Raw genomic sequence first — 27,558 nt, 5'->3', positions numbered from 1 at the left:
GAGGTCTTTTGACTTTTTAAGAGAGAAGCATCAAGCTGTGTCCAGTCATTATTGATAAGAAACATACAAGCAGTGTGTTTCCACTCCCACTATAGGGGTGGAGATCTGGGCCCCAGAGAAAAGTCAGGAGTAAATGACATATTCATAATCTATGCCTCAATTTAAAAAACAAAACAAAAACAGTGAATGGCAAAAAGGCATCAGTTCTAATAACAGCTAATTCTATAGAACATTTACTATTTGTGGCACTTTTCTAAGGATTTTTCATGAAGAATCTTTCATCCTCAAAACAATCCTCTGTGGCCATTGCTCCCGTGTTCCCATTTCAAGGATTAGGAAACGGGCCAGGAGGTGCGAATGACTTACCAGGCAGTGAGTCACAGATTAAGCAGAATTTCAGCTCCAGTAGCAGCTTCATCACAGTGCTCCCTGCTGACACATGGTCCAAGAAACAAAAGCAAAGGGCCCTGCGCTTGGGGGAACTGCCAGAAGCAAAATGTTGGAATTTGGGGTTGCTTTTGGGGAGGAACGGCAGCCTGTCTCAGCGCACAATCCCACACATGAGCAATGGCATCATCTGTGCCCGAGTCAGCGTGTACTGTGCTAAGAGCTGCAAGGCCAAAGGGCCAAGGTTTGCCGTCTTCCGAGGTCAGCTCATCTCCCCACTGCTTGTGTGTTTCTTATCAATGATAATTGGACACAGCTTAATGCTTCTCTCTTAAAAAGTCAAAAGAGGGACTTCCTTGACCATCCAGTGATTAGGACTCAGTACTTTCCATGCTATGGTCTCAAGTTCAATCCTGGTCAGGGACCTAAGGTCCCACAAGTTGCATGGCGGGGAAAAAAAGTCAAAAGATGCATTTGGAGGATGTGGAGGAGGCCAGCAACAGGAACACTTGAGGCTTCCTTAAGCCAATCTGCTTAGTCCTTGAAATGGCTCTATGCAAACAAAACTAAGGATGCCTGCTAAGAGGAAAATTCATGATCAGATACCACAAACATAGATGGCCAGGCTGTGTGCTCCTCAGCTGAGGCCCCTGAACCTCGAAAAAGCCATCAACACCACAGGCAGAAATGTTCCGGGTGCCAGGCGCCCAGCCCTGGCATCCTCCTGGACAGACCCCTCACCTGGGGACCTTCAGGCCCTGAGAGTCTCTTGGGGGTTTATCCCCCAGAGATTGGGGACACTGAGGCTTATGGTCACTGGGGACCAAGGTCCAGGATCTCCATCTGCCTGGGCCACCCTCCTGGCGGAAGGTATCTCTACCTGGGAGAGGCACACACTCTTCTGGGGACCCCAGTAGACAAGGTGCCCCATTCTGAAACTTCACCCCAGGGCCACATCCTTTCTCAGGGTGATGACCCGACCCTCAACCTGGATTAGGACAACAAGCCCTCCATCTGTGCCATCAAATAGGGTAACCACTAGCTACATGTAGCTACATACACTCACTTTTAAATTAATTGAAATGAAGTAAAAAATAATTTAACTCAGCTCCTCAGTCACACTAGCCACATGTGGCTGGGGTTACACATAGGATGGCATGCTCTGGAGGGTCTGAGAAGCCACAGAGGACACCACGTGACTCCCATGGGCAGCCCAAGTGTGTCCTGTTTTGCCTCCACTGTTAACATCGCTCTTTCTGGCCCTCCAGGCCAAGACAGAGGCCCAGGTTAGAAGTGGTCCAGCTCTGCTGCTGCATTGGGCAGGACAGATCAGGCAGACAGCACTCCCATCAGACATGGCCAAGGGAAGTTGCGGAGGCTTAGGGGCCCACGCCAGGCTGTGGGAGAAGTAGCGCACCTCCAACAAGGGGGCCTGTGGGCACGGGACAGGTCATGTGGGCTCCTACTCAGCGGAGCAGGATACAGAGGAGCTCTGGGGCCTCACCCCGGCATGCCTTCAGTGCTGAAGCAGCAGCTGCGGCGACCACCTCACTCACTGGACTACTGCCCCTGCCCCCATCCTCTGGCACCACATGACCCCAAGATTGTTTAATGACCCAGGACTAACAAGGATCCTCGACAATGAAAGAATCTGAATTCCCCAGCAGCCAGATTGAGGGGGTGCAGTAGGGGCAGTATAAGCTTGCAAGAGACTGTGATGTAATTTAGAGACTAAAGGACCGTTCTAGCTTTAGATAGGCATCCCTGGTGGCTCAGACGGTAAAGAATATGCCTGTAATGCAATGGCACGATGAAGGACCCAGAAATGGTATGGACCTCACAGAAGCAGAAGATATTAAGAAGAGGTGGCAAGAATACACAGAAGAACTATACAAAAAGATCTTCATGACCCACGTAACCACAATGGTGTGATCACTCATCTAGAGCCAGACATCCTGGAATGTGAAGTCAAGTGGGCCTTAGGAAACATCACTACGAACAAAGCTTGTAGAGGTGATGGAATTTCAGCTGAGCTATTTCAAATCCTAAAAGATGATGCTGTGAAAGTGCTGCACTGAATATGCCAGCAAATTTGGAAAACTCAGCAGTGGCCACAGGACTGGAAAAGGTCAGTTTTCATTCTAATCCAGAAAGACAATGCCAAAGAATGTTCAAATTACTGCATAATTGCACTCATCTCACACGTTAGCAAAATAATGCACAAAATTCTCCAAGTGAGCCTCCAACAATACGTGAACCAAGAACTTCCAATGATCAAGCTGGATTTAGAAAAGGCCAAGGAGCTAGAGATCAGATTGCAAATGGGATCATCAAAAAAGCAAGAGAGTTCCTGAAAAACATCTACTTCTGCTTGATTGACTATGCATTTGACTGTGTGGATCACCACAAACTGTGGAAAATTCTTAAAGAAATGGGAATACCAGACCACCTTACCTGCCTCCTGAGAAATCTGTATGAAGGTCAAGAAGCAGCAGTTAAAAATGGACATAGAACAGACTGGTTACAAATCAAGAAAGGAGTACGTCAAGGCTGTATATTGTCACTTTGCTTGTTTAACTTATATGCAAAATACATCCTGTGAAATGCCAGGCTGGATGATGTACAAGCTGGAATCAAGATTGCCAGGAGAAACATCAATAACTTCAGATACTGCAGATGACACCACCCTTATGCCAGAAAGCAAAGAACTAAAGGGCCTCTTGATGAAAGTGAAAGAAGAGAGTGAAAAAATTGGCTTAAAAATCAACATTCAGAAAACGAAAATCATGGCATCCAATCCATCACTTCATGGCAAAGAGATGGAGAAATAATGGAAACAGTGAGAGACTTTATATTGGGGGGCTCCAAAATCACTGCAGATGGTGACTGCAGCCATGAAATTAAAAGACCCTTGCTCCTTGGAAGAAAAGTTATGACCAACCTAGATAGCATATTGAAAAACAGAGACATTACTTTGCCGACACAAAGTTTTTCCAGTATGGTTTTTCCAGTAGTCACATATGGATATGAGAGTTGGACTGCAAAGAAAGCTGAGCATCGAAAAATTGATGCTTTCGAACTGGTGTTGGAGAAGATTCTTGAGAGTCCCTTGGACTGCAAGATCAAACCAGTCAATGGTAAAGGAAATCATTCCTGAATATTCATTGGAAAGACTGATGCTGAAGCTCCAACACTTTGACCACCTGATTCGAAGAGCTGACTCATTAGAAAAGACCCTGATGCTGGGAAAGATTGAAGGCAGGAGGAAAAGGGGAAGACAGAGGATGAGATGGCTGGGTGGCATCACCAACTCAACGGACATGAGTTTGAGCAAGTTCTGGGAGTTGGTGATGGGCAAGGAAGCCTGGGGTGCTGCAGTCCACGGGGTCACAAGGAGTCGGACACAACTGAGGGACTGACCTGAACTGTAATGCAGGAGAACCAGGTTTGATCCTTGGGTCAGGAAGATCCCCTGGAGAAGATAATGGCAACCCACTTCAGTATTCTTGCCTGGAGAATTCCACTGACAGAGGAGCCTGGCAGGCTACAGTCCATGGCGTGGCAAAGAGTCAGACACAACTGAGCAACTCACATACACATATGTGCGCACACACACACACAGACACACACAGACACCCGCTTTGATACCTTAGCATTAGAGACTGAAACCCATACCCACTGGACAAATTCTCTGTACAAGTGGTGCAATTACAGGGAGAATGAGGAATTGGGAAGTAAAAATGCACACAAGCATATGAATCTGCTCTGAGAATCCTTATCTGAAAACCCACACGGTCACTTCCAAAACTGAAGTGAGCCTCACCAACCACACCCAACAGGCCAGGCCCACTGGCCACCCTCAGAGGCACTGCTGTGGGTCACGCATAGTCCAGAGGACCACTCACAATCTAGAAGGCCACCCATAGTGCAGAGGGCCACTCACAGTCCAGGAGACCATCCACAGTCTAGAGGGCCACCTGCAGTCCAGAGGATCTCCCACAGTCCAGGGATCATCCACACTCCAAAGGACCACCTACAATTTAGAGGGCCACTCACAATCCAGAAGCCCACTCACAATCCAGGCAATCACCCCAGTCCAGAAACCATTCCCCCGATCGGGACTGGCCTACAGTCTCCATGACAAGACCCTCCCAGGGCCTTCCTCTGCATTGGACACACAGAAAATAAGGCCATGGGCTTACAAACTGTTCCCTCCACTGGCCACCTTGCGTCAGGAGCTGAAAGAGAAAGGCCTTGAGAAGGTGCCAAGTGAGAAGAGCACAGGAGGGACCTGAGGTCCCAGGCCTGTGTTCCTTGCTTCAGTTGCGTCCCACTCTCTAGGACTCCATGGACTATAGCCCACCAGGCTCCTCTGTCCAGGGGGTCTTCCCGGCCCAGGGCAGGTCCAAGGGGTGCTAACAGCAAATATTTCCCCTCCCCCAAACTCCTCCTGCCCCCAGGCGTCGTATCGCCGGACTGTGTCACTAGGCAGCAGGCGGCTGTGTGGAGCCAAGAAGGCCAGATTGAGTGGCGTGAATAACCCGCAGGCCCTCGGAGCCCCGCCTCTTCTCCTTCAGTCATTCTACTCTTCCCTGGAACCCCGCCCAGCCTTTGAAGCCGGATCTGGGCGGTTTCCTTGCTACAGCTCCCGGATTGGAAGGGCGTGGTCCTGACCCGGGAGCTGGTCCAAGTTGGGAAAAGCTGGATGCAAGGAAAGGGGTGAGTCATGAGCCCAGACATAGCTGAGATTCTTGGTGTGTCCCCTGGGGGAGGCGGGGTGCAGAAGGCTCAGCTCGGCCCTGATTCGGCAGTGTGTCTTCTCCAGGCATGAGGTACTGCCAGAGATGAGAGCTTCCCCATCTCACTGGGCCGGTCTCCTGGGGGCACCCGCAACCTCCTGGTGTTCCTGGATTTATTTAAGTCTGTTTCACCAGAAAGATACGATAGGTGAGAGCTTGTCTGCCTGTTCTCATCTCTGGGTCCAAGATGGTTGGTTTCAAACCCAAGCTCAGTGTGGCCTTACTCAGCTTCCTGAACCCCTCTGGATCCCAGATTCCTCTTTTGGACAATGGGGACGATACCTGATGGACTCTGCACACACTTCTGTGAGGACTAAGTGAGGTCATATATACAATGCATCCAGAACTGGGCCTGTTGCCAAGTAAACACTCCGAGATAAACAAAACAGTACTCAGATTTTCATTACTTTGATGGATAAAAGAGAAATATTTGCTAAATGCCTGAATGAAAAGAAGTTCTATTTAGATATAACACAAAAATCAAAGGGATTTCTGTCCCTTTGAATGTCTCCTCCAGTTGTTCAAAGCTCTGGAAACCAGTCTGTTTGTACTCCCCTCCTGATACCTCCAGTGAGAGCAATGTCAGGGTCAGCAATGTGCCCAGTTTAAAAAAAAAATTCCTAGGATCCTCTCCAGTAGGAGGCCAGTGAAAGATTTAGGCAGATAGGGTTAGTTGGGAGTTCTAGGAAGGCTCTTTAAAGGAGCTTGACATCTAGGGTTCTTGCTTTTTTCCCTCATTGTCCTTTTCCTCCTGTATGGAATGAAGAGGTGATGGCTGGAGATCCAGCAGCCTTAATAAAACCATAAGGCAATTTCAAGGAAAAGCCAGTGCTGAGGATGGCAGAGAAGAAAGATGAATGAACTGTCTTTTGGCCTTCACCCTGCACAGACAACCTGCTTTATCTTTTTGTAAGAGAAAGTAAACCTAAACACTTGCTGGACGCACTGCCGTTTGATAGTTTCCCTTTATACCTAGCTGAACCGATAGAAACTCTCCCTCTCACACTCTATGAAGGATTTGTCCAATGAGAACATTTCAGCCATTATTAAAAATTCTAAAATTTTAAGTATGATACTTTTTTGAAAGGACAGGGTGGCTAAAAGGGCTAAAAGCACCTGCAGTAGACGCCTTCCCTTGCAGAATAACCAATCCCGAAAGCAAAAGATAAGCAAGAAAACTGCAGTAGATGAGATTGGCCGTCACCATTAGCTTTTATGATTACACAAGGGGCAATAAAACCAGTTGTCTAGTTTTTTTTTAAATCAGAGGAATCCTCTGAGACCAGTCGAGCCTCCCCCCCACCCCTCCTTCCTGTGGCCTCGACTTCCTTCTGATCTGTTGTTGGCTCCTCCTTGCCTGAGCTCTGTCATCTCCCCAGAACCGTCCTCTTGAGTCTGGTAGGAGCCCAAACTCTGCCCCGCAGCGCTGAGCGAAGCACAGCACTGCCCCACCCCAAGGCGCTGGGTAGAGGGTCCTCTGGATTATGGCAGAAACGACTGCAGGGGGAAAACTGTCCACAAAGTGACACCACTTAAGACTGACTGACACACTGGAGCCAGAGCCCAGGAGGCAAAGCCTGAACTCAGACAGGAGATGCACAAAGCTCCTGGCGCCTTACTTTGATGGGGCAATTCCCAGGAGGGCAGAGCGAGCACGAGGACACACTTGGGACTTCTGGATCCCTGCAGAATGAATGTAAAGATCTGACTTTTGAGACACTGTCTGATCTTGAATGTCTCCAGAATCAACAAGGCAAGGCCATATTATGTTCCCCTGTGTTTTAGTTTTAAGTGTATCTTACTTAATATTTTCAATATGAGTCAGCTCCATCTACTATGATGATTTTCAAACAACCAGAAGTTGACTGTAGCCGACTTTAAGACAGGAAGCATGGGTACAGAATCCAGTTGCTCCCACCCTGGGGGCAGGTCTAGGTTCAGGGGTCGTGAGTTTTCTGGCTTGTGGCCTGAATCTGGTTGGATGATGCTCAGAATCCTCCTAGTCCCCTGATTTTCCTGACTCTCCTCTCCTGGGGGGGCAAGGGGCTCTCCCATCACCAGTGCACTCCTTGAAGGAAACTGCTCTGCCTGATACACCTGCCTGGGAATCCTGGATCTCCAGTGAGTAGAGGAAAGTGGCCCTCCTTTCTGTCTTCTAGGGTGGGTACATGTGGGGTTTGGGAGAAGGGGGTTAAAGGTAATATACAGACAGTTACTATTATTACCACGTGGTTGGGCAGAATGAAATTAGAGCTGCTCTCTCTGTGATAGTGTTAAGGACAAGGATGATGATGATGGTAATGATGGTAATGACATCTAGAACCCCAGTGTTCCTGGAGAGAACCAAGAAGACTTTCCCACTCACCTAATCAAGAAATGTCCTGCAAATACAGAACGTGTCATATTACGGATGACACAGACGGGATCTCACTTCAGGGGCATCAGAGCCAGTTCTTTATGGAGTCACAGGGTTCAGGGCCCAGGGAGAGATGGAAAGGTGTGTGAATGCATTTCTGAATCAGTGAATGTGTACGTGATGGCTACTGAGTCTCCTTGTAACTTGTGTGCTAATTATCACTGATGTTTACAAGGTCCCATGAGACTGGTGCTATGCTGTTTGCATTTCATGGTGATGAAGATAGGACACGAGTAAGTTAAAAAACTAGCTCAGATTGCCAAACACCGAGGGTTTTGAGGGCCACCTCTCAAGTGCCATGGAAACCTCATTGCAAGGGATAATGAGAACCCTGGTTGGGGTATTGACTAGGAGCAGAGAGGGGGGTACCTAGGCAACAAGCCACAGGCCAGTCCTCAGGCTGAGGGCACCACAACCAGAGGGCACAGGGCAACTTGCCAAATGTCATCAAACTCAGCATTTTCTTTTTGCCAAAGATGTGCTTTTAAAACATCTGAAGTTTCTATTATAGAATGTTTCTCTCTCTTCATCTCTACCCGCATGCACACTTAGACTCAGCACCTTTGGGTAGTTAGAAAAAGATGTAGTTATTGTTCAGTCGCTCAGTCGTGTCTGACTCTCTGCGACTCCATGGACTGTGGCCCGCCAGGATCCTCTCCCAGGCAGGAATACTGGAGTGGGTTGCCATTCCCTTCTCCAGGGTATTTTCCTGACCCAGGGATTGAACCCGGATCCCCTGTATTGACAGGCAGTTTCTTTACCACTGGGCCACCAGGGAAGCTCTAGAAAAAGATGATACAGCAGCAAATCACATTCAGAAATGTTCTTTTCAGACCTACCCGCGCCTTTACTTCAGACCTTCCTAAATGAGTCTCCCTTCTGATTACAGAAGTGATGACAGGGGTTCACCGTAGGCTTCTGTCTCGGGTGAGAGACCCATGGACCTCCAGCATCCATACGACTGCCTGACTTCCACACGACAGAACACAATCAATGTCTAGGCTAAAAGCAGCCACCCCAAAGCCAGGAGGATTTAAAGACACAGGACCCAGGGATAAACACACGTCTGGTGCCTGGTGCAATCTCTGAAATGTGGACAACAGAGAGGACTGGTGGCCACAGGACACAGAGGCACCGCCTAAGGCATTTCTACTTTTATGGGCTCTTCTCTCCACAAAGATGGCATTTCTCTGAGCACTTACAAAGATTACTCATCAAGGAAGAGATGCTGGGCAAATCTCTCACCTTAGAAACCCCTGCAGCCTGCCTGGCTGAGCCCCTGAGTTGACACGTGTATGGCTGTGACTCAGCCTTGGAACAAGGCTCACTCCACTGGAATCGCAGGATCTTGCTTGAAAAAGTCCAGGGACTAAACTCAGGAGCTGTAAGCCCAGATCCCTTCAGAGTCCAGGTAAGAGGAGAAGGCAGTAGAGCTAACATTGAGGAAGTCCCTGCCAAGTCCAAGGGTTTCCCAGGTGGCTCAATGGTAAGGAATCTGCCTGCCAATGGGAGAGAGGCAGGAGACTCGAGTTTGATCCCTGGGTCGGGAAGATCCCCTGGAAGAGGAAGTGGCAACCCACCCCGGTATTCTTGCCTGGAGAATCCCACGCACAGAGAAGCCTGGTGGGCTACAGTCCGTGCGGTCACAAAGAGTCGGATGTGACGTAAGGACTCAGCGCATGTGCGCTGCTGAGTCCAGACCCTCTTGTACACACTTGGTTCTCTGAGTCCTCCCGACCACCCACTGAAATCACACATGGTCTGGAAGCCCGAGAACCTTGCTTGAGGGTTATAGCCTTGAGGGTTATACAGGGCCTGCGATCCAAAGAATATGGACCCGCCACCTATAGTCAGCGGAACACCAGAAACCAGCCCTGCGCGGCCAACAGACTTTAGTGCAGGATGGAGTCAAAAGGGCCTGAGCTGGGGCCTTGAGCAGCTAGCCTGCAACCCAGTGATTATTGTTTAAAATTTTAGTATTTTTCTCATGTTGTAGATAAGAAGAGGAAAGTTGGAGGGAGGTGTTCTCCCCCAGAACCTCGCTCTTGGCTTTTAAGCAGAGACACGTAGCGGTCTTCCTATGTACTTCTCACCTGCACGACGTGGGCTTTGAAACTCACGCAGTGACCGCCTCCACCCCGGGTCCCTCGGCCAGTGTGACGTCGCAGGACACAAGATGCAGCTTCAGCCCTGGGCCACCACTACCCTTCATAAACTCTGGATTTTTAATTGCACCAACTGTATACTCAACCAGTCCCATGATGGCAGACCCTCAAACCCCTCAGCATCAGCCAGAAGAGATGAACCTGCGCAAGGACCCCTCAGCAAAGGGGTCTCCCAGCCACACAGAGCAGAACTGAGACTGAAGCCAGACGGGCCACCCAAACAGGAGAGGAGACCAAACAGCCACACCCTCCAGGAGGGGCCCGCCAGCCCCCGGGCTGTGCTGGGGGCAAACAGAATGTTGTCTCAGCCACTCCAATTTGAGAAATCGGGTGCTGACTCATTATTAACCCAGGAAGCCCACGCACTCAAATGACTGTACTGAAAAAGCTCTGTCATACCCTGCTTACTGATGTGCAGATTTTTAAGCAAATTTGAAAAATGTTTATCATAAGGTATTTATGACATTTTAACCGTTTCATTTACAGTAACCAGACGACATTTGAAAAAAAAAGTTTCCTGTATTTTACTTGACAGTAAAGCGAAGCTTTATCAGAATAGTAACAGCTTGAGAAACACATATCAAGGTCAAGTCAAGCCTCAACGACTCAGCTCCCCCATCCTTACACCCCCGCCCCTGCTGCCCCCAGCCCCCTGAATATTTTCTTTCTGATTTTACTACCATTTGTGACTTTCAGTGCTAAGGAAAAGTAAAAGACATTCAATAAGCTCCTGGACTCATTCACATGCTTTTAGAGAGAAAAGTCAAAATTCTGTCTCTTTATTGTAATCCTTGCACCAAAAGTGGGCAGCTCAGACCACGAGGCCAGAAATTGCTCAGAAGCTGTCTTGCCTCCACCCCTGAGAAGCGGAAGCCAGCCCAACCTCAGCACCCCTGGGTTAGCACGGTCACCCACCTCCATCTCTGAATTTCCCTTTGGCTCTAGAGAGGAGTCTTAAAACAGCTTCTTTTAAACCAGCCAAGCATCACTGGCTTCTCCGTAATACACACGCTCACAATTAACAGGCTAAGAAATTTCTCCAAACCATCAGGCTCACAGACAGTAGCTAGGGGGGTGAGGGCGCTGGGAAACCAACTTCTAAAGTCAGAGATCTTCAAAGTCTGAACGAAACACAGCATCCACGCCAAGACCCCTCAGCCAAGCTCCTGGAGCTGAGGTTCTTGAGACAAACTGCAGAAATGAGCAAGAAAGTGACAGAAACATACTCACCAGGGAGAAGCTGAGAGCTCTACCTTCTCAGGACCAGGCTATGAAGGTCTGAAAGCCCGAGGCTGGCTCAGGCAGAACCCGCCTGGAATGTCGGTTTGAAACTTAAAAAGCAACGACCATTCAGTCAGTTATTTCCCTTCATTCCCAGTGATGTCCACACGATTGAGACTCAAAAAAATAAAAAAAATTTAAAAAGTGAGAGAGAGAGAAAAAAAGGCGCACACCTCAGTCTTCATTCTCATTGGAACGAGATGACTCATGCTGACTCACAGCCACCACTTCCTCTCCCGACATTCTCTTCATACTTGTGAGCAGCCTAGTCCCGTTCCCAGGGTCTCTGCAGCCCTTCCTGGAAGAACAGCCTTCCTGACCCCCGGCAAGCAGACTCAGCCACTGCCCTGACATGCTGCCCGGGAGCCTACTCTAGGGAAAAATGCCTTATTTAGGAGGTCTAGGAATGGCCAAAAAAAAAAAAAAGAAAGAAAGAAAAATGCATGAGTCTTCCATGCATGAACCTTCATAGACACTGATGTTTTCTAACTGATTGCAAAGCTCCTGCACTGAATACTTGCTTTTTCAGGGCATTTCGGGGACATAGAGAAAAATGAGAACTATCTCATTCTTTGAGGACATTACTTTGCCCTCATGATTTCAGTGTGTGTTTATTCCTGTACCTCTTCCTCTACCAAACTAATCACAGGATCTACAACCACAATTTCTTCAAAGTTATTTATTAAAAAAGGGTGTGCCCTGTTTTTAGGATCAAGTGACTTAAAATCACTTCTAAATCCATCTCTCAGGCTTCAAGAATATGCCAGATTTGAATATTCAAGTCCCAAGGAACAAAATGAAAGCAGAAGCCTGGAAACTGTAAAAACCGTTGACGGACGTCTGCATGCAAGGACTGAGGCAAGCCTTACGTCCCAGTTTTCTTTGGAATGATCCCTGGGGTGGGGCAGCCTTCCACAGCTTCCCACATTTTTAAATTATGAGAAGCAACGGAAGAGCAAAATGCAAGTGATGTTAAGCAGATTGAGCCACCAAGAAGGGTGGCTGTGGTTGCATCAGGCCCGTCCTGGTTTCTGGAGCGTGACCCACACAAGGCCACGGGTGAACACTGGAGCCCTTCACCCTTTCTGACTTAGTACCTGCTGCTGTGCAGCCCACACTGTGATACCCCTGAAGCATGGAGAGCAAAGGGGAAATACCGTTTTGGACAGGGACAGAAGACTTGAGCAAGCTGCATCGTTGTGTGGTGGTCCTCACCCTGGAGGGATCAGGAGACCCAGTCTCCATTTAGAGTCAGATTCATCTTAGAGCAATAATTGTTGTTCTTATTGTCTAGTTGCCAAGTCGAGTCTGACCCTTTGCAGCCCCAGTAGGCTGCCAGGCTCCTCTGTCCATGGGATTTCCCAGGCAAGAATACTGGAGTGGGCTGCCATTTCCTCCTCCAGGGGATCTTCCCAGCCCAGGGATTGAGCCTGCATCCCCTGCCTTTGGCAGATGGATTCTTTACCACTGACCCACCACAGAAGTAATACTTGTTTGTTACTCTAGATCTCAGTTCTTTTAACAGAACCATCACGGCTGTTAAAATTTTTCTATCAGACAACACTAAGTCCTTTGAAGTCCCTGTGAAAGTTGCAGTATATTAGTGACTTGACCAAATATTCTTATTTCTGGCAGTTTTTTTGGCAGTTGGTTTTTTTTTTTCCAGGAGAATGGAAAGCCTGTTGGTTTTCCAGAATTTCAGAACAGCTTTGTTGTGCAATGCATCACAGTGTGTTTTCCTCTGGGGGGGGGTGGTGGAAACAAGGGTGGGGTGGTGGGCCCATGAGCAGCCTGTCCCAAAGGGACACACCTCAGGCCGTGAGGCCCAGCAGCCCCCGGATGCAGGCTGTGGTGCAGGGGTCTGTGCGGAGAAAGCCAGCCTTCCATTATGAAGGCTGAAAGTGAAAGTGAAGTCACTCAGTCCTGTCCGACTCTTTGCGACCCCATGGACTGTAGCCTATCAGGCTCCTCTGTCCATGGGTTTTTCCAGGCAAGAGTACTGGAGTGGGGTGCCATTGCCTTCTCCAGGAGATCTTCCCGACCCAGGGATTGAACCCAGATCCTCCCGCATTGTAGGCAGACGCTTTACCATCTGAGCCACCAGGGAAGTCCATTATGAAGACTGTATTAGGTCAACTCATTAATCCCTGGGGGAATTGAGAAATTATTAATTGAAAAAAAAAACTGCCAGAATGAATTAAAGAAATGTAAAATAGTTGGGAAATGTAGGCTCTGAGGGGCAGCCACACCCTCCTGCCAGAAGTGCATTCTTATTTTACCAGTGGTTTCTTCCTTAGCAACACTGTTTCAGGGAGGTCTTCCAGAAACTTCCAGTGCAAGATCTCCTCCCAATAGCAGCCATTTAAGGCATCACAGAGCAAGGTCAGTAGAAATGTGTCATCCATGTGGTGTTGCAACGGATAATCCCAAGAATGCTGTGTCAATTCCTGACTGCCCCTCCTTCCAAAGGTCTTCTCCTCTGGGCTAGGATGTGAGAAAGGCCATCAGTGCGAGAAGGGACTGCCATCAATACATTCATAAATAAACCACTCATTGAGACAGATCAGCACCACCTTCCATGACAGTTAATATGGAAAGCTCTAGAATGGATTTTCTTTAAGGTAGCTTACCTCTGCACAGTTCATCAGAAAGGAGACAATGATGTCATTTTAAACCTGGCTACGTGGAAACACTTTTTATCTTTATTTTTCCTATTTGTTGGCTAAGCCATACCACATGCAGGATCCTAGTTGCCCAAGCAGGCATGGAACCCGTGCCCCTTGCAGTAGACGCACAGTGCCTAACCACTGGACTGCCAAGGAGAGCCCTGGAAACACTTTTGAAACATCCACATGATCCTTTCCCAATGAAAATAGCACTGGAAAAATTTAGGTTTCTGTGAATCAGGAAAATAAACAAGATTCACTTGTAAGGACAGTGCACAGTCTGAGGACAGTGCATACTACCTTGTCACAGGATTCTTACAAGCCCTGATGGCTTACCTTTCAGTTCAGTTCAGTCCCTCAGTCATGTCCGACTCTTTGAGACCCTATGTATCACAGCACGCCAGGCCTCCCTGTCCATCAGAAGGAGTTCACTCAAACTCATGTCTACCTTTAAGAGTATTTAATATGTACCAGTCAGTCTCCTCAACACACAGGTATTGTGACCTCTGATCCTCAAAGTAGCCCTATGAGGAAGGTAGCAACACATATCATGTTCGTTTTCTAGCAGAGACTCTGAGAGGGCCAGGAGCCTGCCCTGGGCAGCACAGCCTAGCTGTGAACCCAGGACATCTAATGTCAGAACTCATGTTCCTAACCACCAGGCCAAAGGGATTTCCACGAAGGACTTTTTAAAAAATCTTGGCATGTACATCCCCTAACCCCATGATGAGTTCTCCCTAATTCTGCAGATATTTGTAAGGTAGAGGTACTTTCTATTCATTTGAGAAGTAAATAAAAATCCTACCCTTGAAGTGCCCCCCACCTTGATATAGCAGCAATTCTCATTAAGGGGAAAATCAATTAGGTAAATATTGTGCAGGCATGCTAAGTCGTTTCAGTCGTGTCCAACTCTGTGACACGCTATGGACTGTAGCCCACCAGGCTCCTCTGTCCATGGAATTCTCCAGGCAAGAATACTGAAGTGGGTTGCCATTTCCTCCTCCAGAGGATCTTCCTGACCCAGGGATCGAACCTGCGACTCTTAGGTTCCCTGCATTGGCAGGCAGGTTCTTTACCACTAGTGCCACCTGAGAAGTGACTCACTAGTACTTCCCAAAGAGACCCATGAAGCTGCACATGCCAAGACAGCGCTGGCCCCACATGGTACCCAAGGGCGTCAGGGGATATTCCCAGTGGTCCTCCCTCCACTCGCCTCACAGAGCTCATTACCACTCTCCTTCCTTGGAGAAGACCCAGCCTCTCATTTCAAATCTAGCCCCTTCTCCCCTCTCCACTTCACTTCTTCTCTAGGAAGAAGTGATTTACTCCTAATCACACATAGGTCCTCGCCCTCCATCATTCTTAAGCTTTTCCTGTCCTTGGGCCTGAACACAGGCCAAAGTCTCTTCCGTCTGCAAAAAAGCCCCCTGTCTTTGACCCCATGAAACAGACCCCAAAGATGTCCCCCATATTCATCCCATCCCTCCCCATTGGCAGCAGCCTTGACATTTGGTTGGAATTGACTCCACCCCCATACCCAGGGGAGGATTTTGATTGGGTGAAGCAAAACAAGAGAATGCCACTGTGACTGGTTCTAGGATGGACCCCCAAGTCAAGTCAGTTAGTATGTGGCTTCTTTTGGCCAAGGTAATGGGCTCAGCGGTAGGGCCATTGCCTCAAGGATGGCAGGGAAGAATGCGCAGAACTAAAGAAAACAAACTTATCCCATTTCAATGTCTGTTCCTCAGAGAAGCAGGAGGGGAGATGCCATGCTGTCTAAAATGTTTAAACAAAAAGCACAGCCTGGGTGAAATCTCACTCAGGTTTGCATCCTGTCACTAATTGCATGATCAAAGTCCAGTGGTGGCCCACCTGCCTCCATCCTCCCGTCTAAGATGGAAGGAGAGTCATGCATGATTCAAAAGACTATCATTTCAACACTTATTCTAGAGCTTGCGTGTATATGGTAAGTGTGCCATAATATTAACTGCCATTCAAGCTCTTAGTTATCCCGTCTTCTTCTCAAGGGCAAGGGTTGTTGTTGTTGTTGCTGTCACTCAGTTGTGTCTGACTCTTTGTGACCCATGGATTGCAGCACACCAGGCTTCCCTGTCCTTCACCATCTCCCTGAGTTTGCTCAGACTCGTGTCCATTCAGTCCATGATGCCATCCAGCCATCCATCCTCTGTCGTCCCCTTCTTCTCCTGCCTTCAATCTTTCTCAGCATCAGGGTCTTTTCCAATGAGTTGGCTGTTCACATCAAGTGGCCAAAGTATTGGAGCTTCAGCTTCAGCATCAGTCCTTCCAATGAATATTCAGGACTGATTTTCTTTAGGATTGACTGGTTTGATCTCCTTGCAATCAAAGGAACTCTCAAGAGTCTTCTCCTTGCTTTGAAAGCATCATTTCTTCGGTGCTCAGCCTTCTTTATGGTCCAACTGTCACATCTGTACATGACTACTGGAAAAACCATAGCTTTGACTATACAGATTTTTGTGGCCTGTGATGTCTCTGTTTTTTAATAAGCTGTCTAGGTTTTTCATAGCTTTTCTTCCAAGGAGCAGGCATCTTAGGGGTGGTTTTAAGCCACTGGGTTTATAGTAATTTGTAACACAGAATTGGTACACAGTAATTTGTTACACAGAGTAAACCCAGTGCATTTGCAAAATGGAGGCTCCATACTCACAAGGGTATATGAGAATTGAAAGTTGACATACGCGAAGTGCGTGGAATAATAAAGACTATCTCTAAGTATCGTCTGTTAGTCATAGATGCCACTGACTTGGTAAAATGGCTGACTACTTGAAAGTTTTCCCATCTCTACAGTATCTGAGTCACAGGATACAGTCAAAAGTCTAGAATTTTAATGAATGAATCACATACTAAATATGCATCATCTTTGAAAACGCGGTACCTATGAATGAGCTGCAGAGTTACAAACTATTATGTAACAAAGCAGACTGTAATAAAGAAGATGTCGGGGTATATGGAGCCAAATACAAGAATTCTGGAAACTCAAGCATTCAGTGAATATTCAGAGAAGGCTGCCAGAGGCCAAGCACTGATGCAGGTCCTGGGGCCACAGCAGGAAAGACACAAGGTCTCTAGTCTCGTGAAGCTTTCCTTCTGGTAAGAGGAGACAGAAAACAAGAGCACAAGAAAAATCTGAACTAACAGGAACTGTGCAAAAACTTAGCGAAGGTGGAAGAATGCTACTTGAGATGAGTGGACCACCTAGAAAGGCCATTCTGTTCGGGTGCCATTTAAACTGAGTTCTGAACAATGGCTAGGACCCAAGCAGCAGCATTCGGGAACAGGGCCCAGCTAGAGGCAAAGCCCCTAAGGCAAAAGGAGTGTGGCATGTCTCAGGACCAGCAAGGCTGATGCTGATAAGAAGCAAGGAAGGCACAATGGGCTCGGCAAGACAGCAAAGAAGGAGCTCAGATTTTATGCCAAGGTCAGTGAGAAGGCTCTGGAGGGTTTTAAATATAAGAGTGACATGGTCTGATTTGGACTTTCTAGAGGCTAACTCTGAATCCAAGTGCAGCTTCCCAGTGGCTCCGTGATCTTGTATTCCCTTTCAGATCTGGAAACTCTGAGAACAAGGATTTTGTCTCATTCACTATTGGACTGTCAGAGCCTAGACTAGTGCCTGCCATTTACATCTCCACACTACTTCAAGTTAACCGCAGGCCCTGTAAGGAATGGAAATGGAATGACTTCAGAATTCACAGGAGCAGGACTGGCAGAGGAACTCAGCCCCCCAACCCCCCCACCCCCACCGCTGCCAAAGACCTCACAGCAAGCCTAGGTTGAGGAAGCAGAGATTCGGAGACATGCCTGCTTTTCCATGACCAGTGAGGGGCTGAGCTAGGATCTGAACCCACATCTAAGTCCTTGTTCAGAGATTAGTCTTGATGTTGCAGTAGAAGGACCCAGAGCTCACCATCTCTGACAGGCACGCCAATAGCAGTAGAAGGACCCAGAGCTCACCATGTCTGACAGGCACACCAATATTACAACTATTTATAGAACTCCTTCTCCAATGAAAAGGCTAGAACCTACCAGAAAAGATCTTCTACAACTAAAGATATAAAGAAGGAATCATAATAAGATAGGTGAACACTGATAAAGAATATACCTGCTCATGCAGGAGACATGGGTTTGATCCCTGGTTCAGGAAGATCCCCTGGAGGAGGGAAAGGCAACCGACTCCAGTATTGTTGCCTGGAGAAACCCATAGACAGAGGAGCCTGGCAGGCTACAGCCCATGGGGTCGTAAAGAGTTGGACATGACTGGAGTGACTTAGTACACACGCCCTAGATGTGGAATTAAAGATCTAGTTTGGTGACAGAGAGAGATAATGTGTTGAAATAGTAATGAAGCGCAGTGCCCTGGCCAGGGTGACTGGAGGAAAACCAAAGCAAATACTGCTCAAATGGAGACGATTTTATAGCAGAGGATTCGGTGGACGCTAGTGAGCGTGGCATGATATCCGCAGGTCCTGGCAAACACGTTATTGGTTGCTGTTTGCATCTGCTCTGCTAAAGACAGACTATACTTTTGAACTGTTAATGAAACACAAAGCAAACTATCCTGAAGCGCCAAGGCAGTGAAAATCCTGCGTTCTTGGCAAACAGGAAGAGCTTATGAATGGCTCCTTTCCCTTGTAAATAGCGGCACATGATAATCGTCTTCATTTTGCAGGATTTGGTGTGACTGGGAGGTTTCTTAGGCTTGATCATTGGTGAAACAAAATAAAACCAAGCTCTTCATGTGTAAATAGTTCACTAGTCTGTTGCACGCTGACAAAAGATCAGATGGAGACTCTTCCTCTGAGGTACCATCTTGATTTAGAGTTGAGGGATTTTTTTTCTTCAAGAGCAGCATTAGCTTCTTAATTTTCATTTCATTCACGTGGACACATACACCCTCAAACAATTCGAGTTTGCCCCTTGAACAGCTCATAGTTGAAAACTTTACTGAAAAAAAGAAAAAAAGCCAGTGTATTTCCTGAGAGCCAGTAATGGATTATTTGTTTGTTGTTCACTTGCCAAGTCATGTCTGAATCTTTGCAACCCCATGCAGCACGCCAGGGGCCTCTGTCCTCCACCGTCTCCCAGAGTTTGCTCAAATCCATGTCCATTTTATCATTAAGTGTCATCAAACCTGAACCTGAAATAGTTCATGCATCTCTAGTGGCTCTTAGTGGAAACTTATGAGTTAAATCACATGTCTAATAGGGACCAGCTCCACCAAGCGCTTGAAAAGGAGTAACCGGTGAAAGCACTCCCACCCTAGGGCCACTCAGCCCAACCTCACTGGCATTGCCTGTCACCATTCAGCCCGAGTCAGGGCAGGCTCCGCTGTGTGTCTTCCTGCCTCTGGTCTGCCAGGCACCACTCCCTTCTCTGAACTGTTTCTTTCACTTTTGTGATGTGACTAAGCCACAGATTTGGTTGGGCCAGTCTCCCACTGTCACATCTGCACAGCCCCTTGGGGTCTGTCTAGGGCTTAAGGGTTTGTCCTCAAGTCAAACAGATCCAGTTTGGAACCTGGCTCCCAACCAAGTGGCCTTGTAGAGCGAGCTTCCTGAGTCTTTGTTGTCTCATTTGTACATTGAGAATAGCCATGTGGAGCCACACGGGGGGTCTTGTCACGGCATTCTTGGGGTGGATTAAATCACGGTGCACGTGTCGTACCCAACAGAGAGCTGAGCGGTTAGTGAGCGCCCAGCAAGTGGCCGGCCTTCGTGGCGGTGCTGCCATTCAGTCTGAGAGAGCTCTTGCCCGGTGCAGCCTCGCCTACCCACTTTATGAGTCCCAATGGTTCTGTCATCCTGCTGTGCCTCCCACTGAGTGTATCAACCCGGATTCGATATGGCTGCATACTTCCAGGAAAAAGAAACAAGGGTTTAAATTAGGATTTCATTTCCCACTCATGTAAAAGCAGTCTGGCATAAGTATCAGGAGCTGATGTGGCAGCCCCAAAGTATCACCCAGACCTTGGGCTCTTATCTTTCTGATATACCATCCTGGAGCATGGCTTTCAACAGCAAAGCAAACTCTTGGTCTAAGATGGCTTCGGGAACTGCAGCCAGCAAATCTATATTCTCCATCTTGACATCAGGAGAAAGTAAGGGAAGACAGAGCTTCCCAGGCAGTGCCAGTGATTAACAACAACAACAAAAAAAAACCCACCTGCCAATGCAAGAGAGATAGGAGACACGAGTTTGATCCTTGGGTCGGGAGGATCCTCTGGAGGAGGGCATGGCAACGTGCTCCAGTATGCTTGCCTGGAGAATCCGACAGACAGAGGAACCTGGAGGGTTACTCTTCATAGGGTCTCAAAGTGTCAGACATGATTGAAGGGAAAGTGTTAGTCTCTCAGTCATGTCTGACTCTGCGATCCCATGGACTCTAGCCCTCCAGGCTCCTCTGTCCATGGAATTCTCCAGGCAAGAAGACTGGAATGGGTTGCCATTCCCTTCTCCAGGAGATCTTCCTGACCCAGGGATTGAACCTGGGTTTCTTGCATTGCAGGCAGATTCTTTACATCTGAGCCACCAGGGAAACTCATGCAATATATATACATATAGCCTTCCCCCAGCCCCCTCATTAGGGAATCTTACTGAAAGTTCTAAATAGTAGTTCTGAATATAGAACTAAATCACATGACCTCTCCTAGTTGCAAGCTAGTCTTAGAAATGTAGTTGTTTCATTGGACACATTGCCATCTGAAGTATAATGTGATTTTGAATAAATAAATCAGTTGTCGGATATGCCCATGGCATGGCCAGTCTGAGCCATCAATGCCCTTCTGTGAGATCTGGTCTAAGACAGCGGGAGAGAGGGGAATCCATATTCCCTGTGGACCACGGGCTGGAGGGACTACAGTCCCATACGCAGCAGCACAGAGAGGAACACGAGCCAGGGAAGGGACAGAGTATGGGCCCGAGGGAGGCTGCCCATGGAGATCTCTCTCTGCATCTCATTCTCCTGCTTCACTGTAACCCTTTCCCCTCCCTCAAGATGGAAAGGTCCTAGAGGGAAACTCCCCTCCAACCCATCTGCCTGCTCCTACAGGGGCCCATCAGTGTTGATCACTGAGTGATTGAATGCACAGCAAGTGTACTCAGGTCTGGCAAATGCAAAATATATCTCAACAGGACGTGATCAAGGGCTGTGGAGCCAGGCAACTGGGTTTGACTCCTCCCCCTGCTTCCATTGCTCCATTGTGTGAAAGGAACAATAACAATGAAAGTTCTCTCCAGGGAAACCCCACAATGCCTGACACCTAGTAAGACCTCAGTAGCTGTTGTCAGTCATGTTATTATTGTTATTACTGTGTGCCAGTGACTCTGAGATGCACTTTTTCTTTAACATTATAACAGCATTTGTACTATATGACATGTCATAATTAATTAGAGAGGGTTTTTTTTTTTTTTTCCTTAGTGAAAATCAACGCTGTCTGAGAGTCAATGGAATTGTTATCATCAGGAAAGGAAAAGAGTTTAGAGATTCAGGGCCTTGCAAGGTAAAAAAAAAAAGAGAGAAAAAAAACTCAACAACTTATAAGATGCCAAACAGTGAGAGCTGAACTTGGGTTGGTCATTGAGTGACCAAGCCTGGAAACAGCTTAGAAAAAAGAGGAAGAGGAAGGCCTGGTCTTCGCCACACCGTGTTTCAGAAAGACTCAAGGTAGCCACCATTTGATTAAAAGAGAGACAAGTTAGAGGCAAGAAAGGAAGGAAATAAAGCAGGTCTGAGGCCAACGTCTTGGCAAGAACTCTGGGAAAGATTGTAACCATGTGGAACAGGCTAGAAGCAAATAAATCAGAAGCTGACTGTGTATTTTTTTTTTAACCTGGATTGCCAAAGAAACCATGAACTTTAAAAAAAATGATAGTTAAAATGGCATATTATTCAACCATGAAAAGAAATGGATTACTGATCTCTGCTGTCATATGGATGAGCTTTGGAGACATGAACTAAGTGAAAGAAGCCAGACACAATAGATCACACTCTGTATGATTCCATTTATATGAAATATCCAGAATAGGCAGGTCCACAGAGACGGAAGGCAGATCAGTGGTCGCCAGGGACTGGAGGAGGCAGGAACGGGAACAAGTGCTGGGTGGAGAGCGCATTTCCTTTTGGGGAGATGACCGTGTTTTGGAACTACAAGTGATGGTGGGACAATGCTGTTGTTGTACTAAATGCTACTAAATCATGCATTTTTATGTGGCTACTTTTACGTTATTTAAATTTCATCTCAATTTTTAAAAAAGCTTTTACTATTCAACTATGGATCTCCAACTTGTCAGCAACAGGAAGTGGGCTGAAAATACTCCGTAGCACCCACTGAGGGCAGGTTCCCACCCATACGACATGCTGCCAGGGGCTCTAGGAAACAGTGGATGGAGAGGTCCTGCAAAGATGGCCCCATAGATGATGGGACCCCAAAACCCAGGGGAGAAGTCTCACTCTGTCTGCCTGGAAGGCTTCGGAGTTTCTGGACTGGAAACCCCTGGATGCCTCCCATCATCCCGTCTTAGCGTGGCCTATTCCACTGAGGGAACCTGGGCTATGCGAAGCAGCTCATTTATCCTGTTGTTTTATTTTGTGTTCATAGGCCATGAGGACACCACTAAGAGGTTGCCATGACTCACCTGAAGATCCAGGCACAGTCTACCAAATGCAGCTTAAATCATGGCCATGGCAATGACTGCCGGCTGCCTAACCCCATTTCTTGTCTCCTCTGCCCCCAGTAATGGAGATCTTGATTTTCAGTTGGGCACAGGAAAATTCTTCCTAAAACAATCCTACATTTTCAGTTTCCCCACTTGCAACTGGTAAGCCACCACCTGAGGAGGGCAGGATGATGAGCTGGAAGGGGTCTAAGTTAGTCAAGATGGGCAGCTGCCATGTAACTATAGACGCCCTGCCTCTGGGTTTCTTTTACATGAGAGAATAAAACTTGTATTTGAGCCTCTATTATTGGAGGTTTCTATAATATACAATCAACTCTAATCATAACTGATATGTCGACCTTCATTCTGATCAACCGATGAGTCATTTGGGTACCAAAATATAGGAGTCTGCAAAGCAGCCTCAGTTCCATCATCATTTGGGATTTTATAAGCCTGTTCAGTCTCTTATAACTTTCAAATGTGACCAAGCGCACTGTTGCACAGCAGATCTTTAGAATGTATTCATTTTGTACAACTGAAATTTTATACCCACTGAGTGACTAGTAACTCCTCATTCTGCCCTGTTCCCAACCCCTGCAAGCACCATTCTACTCTCTTCTATGAGTCTGACTGTTAGGTACCTTTCCTGGTGGCTCAGAAGATAAGGAAACTGCCAGCAATGCAGGCGACCCAGGTTCAATCCCTGGGTGGGGAAGATCCCCTGGAGAAGGTAAGAAGAAGAAGAGAAGTCACTCAGTCGTGTCCGACTCTTTGCGACCCCACGGACTGTAGCCCCCCAGGCTCCTCCGTACCTGAGATTCTCCAGGCAGGAATACTGGAGTGGGTTGCCATTTCCTTCTCCAGGAGATCTTCCCAACCCAGGGATCAAACCTGGGTCTCCCATGTTGCAGGCAGACGCTTTACCATCTGAGCCACCAGGGAAGGGCAACCATTCCAGTCTTCTTGCCTGGAGAATCCCATGGACAGAGAAGCCTGATGGGCTACCGTCCACTGGGTCCCAAAGAGTTGGACATGACTTGAGTAACTAACACTTCACTTCATATACGTTGAACCATTTGTCCTGTGACTGGCTTATTTCATTCAGCATAGCGTTCTGCAGGTTCATTCTTGTTATCACAAATGGCAGGATTTTCTTCTTTTTTAAAGTTCAGTGATATTCCATGGCATGAATCTACCACATTTTCTTTATCCTTTCATCTGTGGATGGACATTTAGGTTGTTTCCACACCTTGGCTATTGTGGATAATGTTGCATGAATGCAGGAGTGCAAATATCTCTTTGAAATCCTGATTTCAATTATTTTGGATAAATGTCTAAAAGCAGGAGTGCTGGATCATATGGTAGTACTTTTTTTCAATTTTAAGAGAGTAGATCTCATGAAAAATATTCTTATCACAATTTCAAAAAAGGAAGAAAGAGAGGAAAGAAGATCCTATTGTCTGCAACAAATAATACATAAATTAAATATGTTTTTTAAAAGTTGATCAGGGCACTATCAGTTTTTAGCAAAATGATCTCATAATTCCATATTAGAAATTGCAAAAAGGAACTTGAACAGTGCAGGCAAGATGGTCATTCCTGACCTCCCTCGACCCTGGAGTTTCTAGACAGATTTACAAAGCACATCTTTCTGTTCAATGTGTGCTTGGAAAAAGATTGAAAAATATGTTAATTTTACTCAGAACATTTCTTAACATGTCTCTAAGAGGAAATTCACTTCTAACACAGCTCATGGGATTTTGATTTTGTTTTCATATTATTTTCATTTCATGGATGATTTTATTTACTGATTACCCAACTGACAAGAGCTCCTACCAGTTTCTGTTCAGCATTTATCTTGTTAATGGTGAAAGAATGCTATCAAGAAAACAAAATCCAACCACGTAAATGTGAAGATCTGATTGGCTTTCACAGGCAATTCATAAACTGAGCAGCATCCCTTCTGCTGCCACTGCTGCTGCTAAGTCACTTCAGTCGTGTCCGACTCTGTGCGACCCCATGGACTGTAGCCCCACCAGGCTTCCCTGTCCCTGGGATTCTCCGGGCAACTGGAACAGGTTGCCATTTCCTTCTCCCAGCATCCCTTCTAGCAACCTTTTAAAAGGATGCTTGGAGGAGTTGCACAAAATGGAAGGTTTTTATAGAAAAGAGGGTGGGGCAAGAAGGTTATTAGCAAAACAAAAGAAAGAGTTATTTGAGGCCAGTACTTCTACTTAGTAAAGTAGTACTTAGAAGTACCAGAACTTCTACTAGTAAAGTAATGCTCAAAATTCTCCAGGCCAGGCTTCAGCAATACGTGAACCATGAACTTCCTGATGTTCAAGCTGGTTTTAGAAAAGGCAGAGGAACCAGAGATCAAATTGCCAACATCCGCTGGATCATCAAAAAAGCAAGAGAATTCCAGAAAAACATCTATTTCTGCTTTATTGACTATGCCAAAGCCATTGACTGTGTGGATCACAAGAAACTGTGGAAAATTCTGAGAGATGGGAATACCAGACCACCTGACCTGCCTCTTGAGAAACCCTATGCAGGTCAGAAAGCAACAGTTAGAACTGGACATGGAACAACAGACTGGTTCCAAATAGGAAAAGGAGTACATCAAGGCTGTATATTGTCACCCTGCTTATTTAACTTCTATGCAGAGTACATCATGAGAAATGCTGGGCTGGAAGAAGCACAAGGTGGAATCAAGATTGCCGGGAGAAATATCAATAACCTCAGATATGCAGATGATACCACCCTTATGGCAGAAAGTGAAGAGGAACTAAAAAACCTCTTGATGAAAGTGAAAGAGGAGAGTGAAAAAGTTGCCTTAAAGCTCAACATTCAGAAAACAAAGATCATGGCATCTGGTCCCATCACCTCATGGGAAATAGGTGGGGAAACAGTGGAAATAGTGTCAGACTTTATTTTGGGGGGTTCCAAAATCACTGCAGATGGTGACTGCAGACATGAAATTAAAAGACGCTTACTCCTTGGAAGAAAACTTATGACCAACCTAGATAGTATATTCAAAAGCAGAGACATTACTTTGCCGACTGAGGTCCATCTAGTCAATGCTATGGCTTTTCCAGTAGTCATGTATGGATGTGAGAGTTGGACTGTGAAGAAGGCTGAGCGCCAAAGAATTGATGCTTTTGAACTGTGGTGTTGGAGAAGACTCTTGAGAGTCCCTTGGACTGCAAGGAGATCCAACCAGTCCATTCTGAAGGAGATCAGCCCTGGGATTTCTTTGGAAGGAATGATGCTAAAGCTGAAACTCCAGTACTTTGGCCACCTCATGAGAAGAGTTGACTCATTGGAAAAGACTCTGATGCTGGGAGGGATTGGGGGCAGGAGGAGAAGGGGACGACAGAGGATGAGATGGCTGGATGGCATCACCAACTCGATGGATGTGAGTCTGAGTGAACTCCAGGAGATGGTGATGGACAGTGAGGCCTGGCGTGCTGCGATTCATGGGGTCGCAAAGAGTCGGACACAACTGAGCGACTGAACTGAACCGAACTTCTACTTTGGGAACTGAAAGGGGATGGCAAGGGTCTTTATTATGCAGATTTCCTCACTAATGTTGATTGAGAAATTTCAGATTGCCTGTTTTGAAGATCATTTCTGGGAGGAGTTGAAGCTATAATTAAGTCTTGGTTGGGGAGTGAATGACTCCATTTTGGGCTTTTGTTTTTTCAGCAATACAAGATTCAAGATAGCAGCTGCTGCTCTAAGAAACAGAACTTTCTTTTACCAGACGTTCTTTAAGTTGGAAGAAAAGTAATAAGTCTTGAAACCATGTATATTTTAATATAAAATTTATTGTTTAATGATTGTAGAAATTATAAATTCTGCCTGGAGATAATCCAGAAAATACAGAGGAGTAGAAAAAATTAATCCCACCTCCCAAAGCCAAAGTACTACTAATATTTTGCTCTATTTCCTTCTGCATGCTCACATTCTCTCTCTCTCCCCTGATCTGTTTACATAGTTGTGTTCACACTGTATACATAACTTTGTACCCTGCTTTATTTCACTCAACGTGACAACATAAACATTTTTCTCTATTATTAAAACCCTTAGTGTGCAGAGTGGAGACCTCTTTTCATAGTGAAGCTTCAACAGTACTCAAAGAGATCATCACACCCAGTCTTCATCACACACAGGCAAGTTCCCTCCAAAGTTTTGGGCTGCTCCTGGTTAAAGAACCCGCCTGCAAATACGGGAGACATTAAGAGACCAGGGTTCCATCCCTGAGTCAGGAAGATCCCCTGGAGAAGGGAATGGCAACTCTCTCCAGTATTCTTGCCAGGAGAATCCCAGGGACAGAAGAGCCTGACGGCCTGCAGTCCACGGGGTTGCAAAGAGCTGGACATGACTCAAGCAACTTAGCACGCCTGGTCTGCTGAACAAGGCCCAGAGCTAGGACAGTCTTGGGCAGGAAGGACATGCCCAGACACGTTCATTTGCCCGCTCCCAGGGCCAGGCTGTGGCCTACAAAGCAATCCCATTAATCCAGAAGTTCTTTCCTGCAGAAACACATACTTGTTTTGAACCAAGCAGGAAGGCTCATGGGCACAGCAGCCCCAGGGGGATAAAATCCAGACACCACAAGAGAAAGGAAACTATCCCATTGATCGTGTGGTAAGATAAGTCAGAAGAGAAAAAAACTGTCCTAATACACAGTCTTGGTGTGGCGAGGCCTGGCCCACAACCACATACCTGCCTGTGACATGTGACAAGCATGTGGTAAGCACACCTGAGTTTGCAGAGAGCCTGTGGACCTGGACGAGGGGAGATAGCAGGCACGATGCACTGACCCCAGCAGAAGAGACCCCAGCCGGAATCCCTGCTGTCTGATTTGACTTCTCTGAAATAAAACAGGGGAAGCCAGTGTGGAAACAGAGCTGGCAGCTGTGCGAGAGGCAATGAGGGCTCATTCCTTGCCATCCAGTGCAGACAAGGCTCTCAGGTTATTCGCCCAGTTTTTCATTTCATTATCCAAGATGTTTAAATGGTGGCTGTGGCAAACTGTAAAACTCAGAGTGTGCTTTAGTCTAGAGCAAGTCTATGTATTGGGATTAACAGATGCACACTACTATATACAAAACTGATAGCTAATAAGGATTTCCCAGTGACCAA

At 46.8% G+C, this 27,558-nt stretch overlaps 1 long non-coding RNA gene across 1 annotated transcript in view; it reads right to left on the bottom strand.

The window, feature by feature from the left end:
• Window positions 1–11,475, bottom strand: part of LOC120883512 — a 63,098-nt gene extending 51,623 nt beyond the window's left edge. The window contains exon 1 of the long non-coding RNA XR_005725798.1: window positions 10,998–11,475. This is a non-coding gene — a long non-coding RNA (uncharacterized LOC120883512). The remainder of the gene's footprint in view (window positions 1–10,997) is intronic.
• Window positions 11,476–27,558: the final 16,083 nt, after the last annotated feature.

Source organism: Oryx dammah, unplaced genomic scaffold (genome assembly GCF_014754425.2).
Source record: "Oryx dammah isolate SB20612 unplaced genomic scaffold, SCBI_Odam_1.1 HiC_scaffold_25, whole genome shotgun sequence".
In the NCBI taxonomy this organism is placed as follows: domain Eukaryota; kingdom Metazoa; phylum Chordata; class Mammalia; order Artiodactyla; family Bovidae; genus Oryx; species Oryx dammah.
This window is presented reverse-complemented; position numbering and strand designations above follow the sequence as displayed.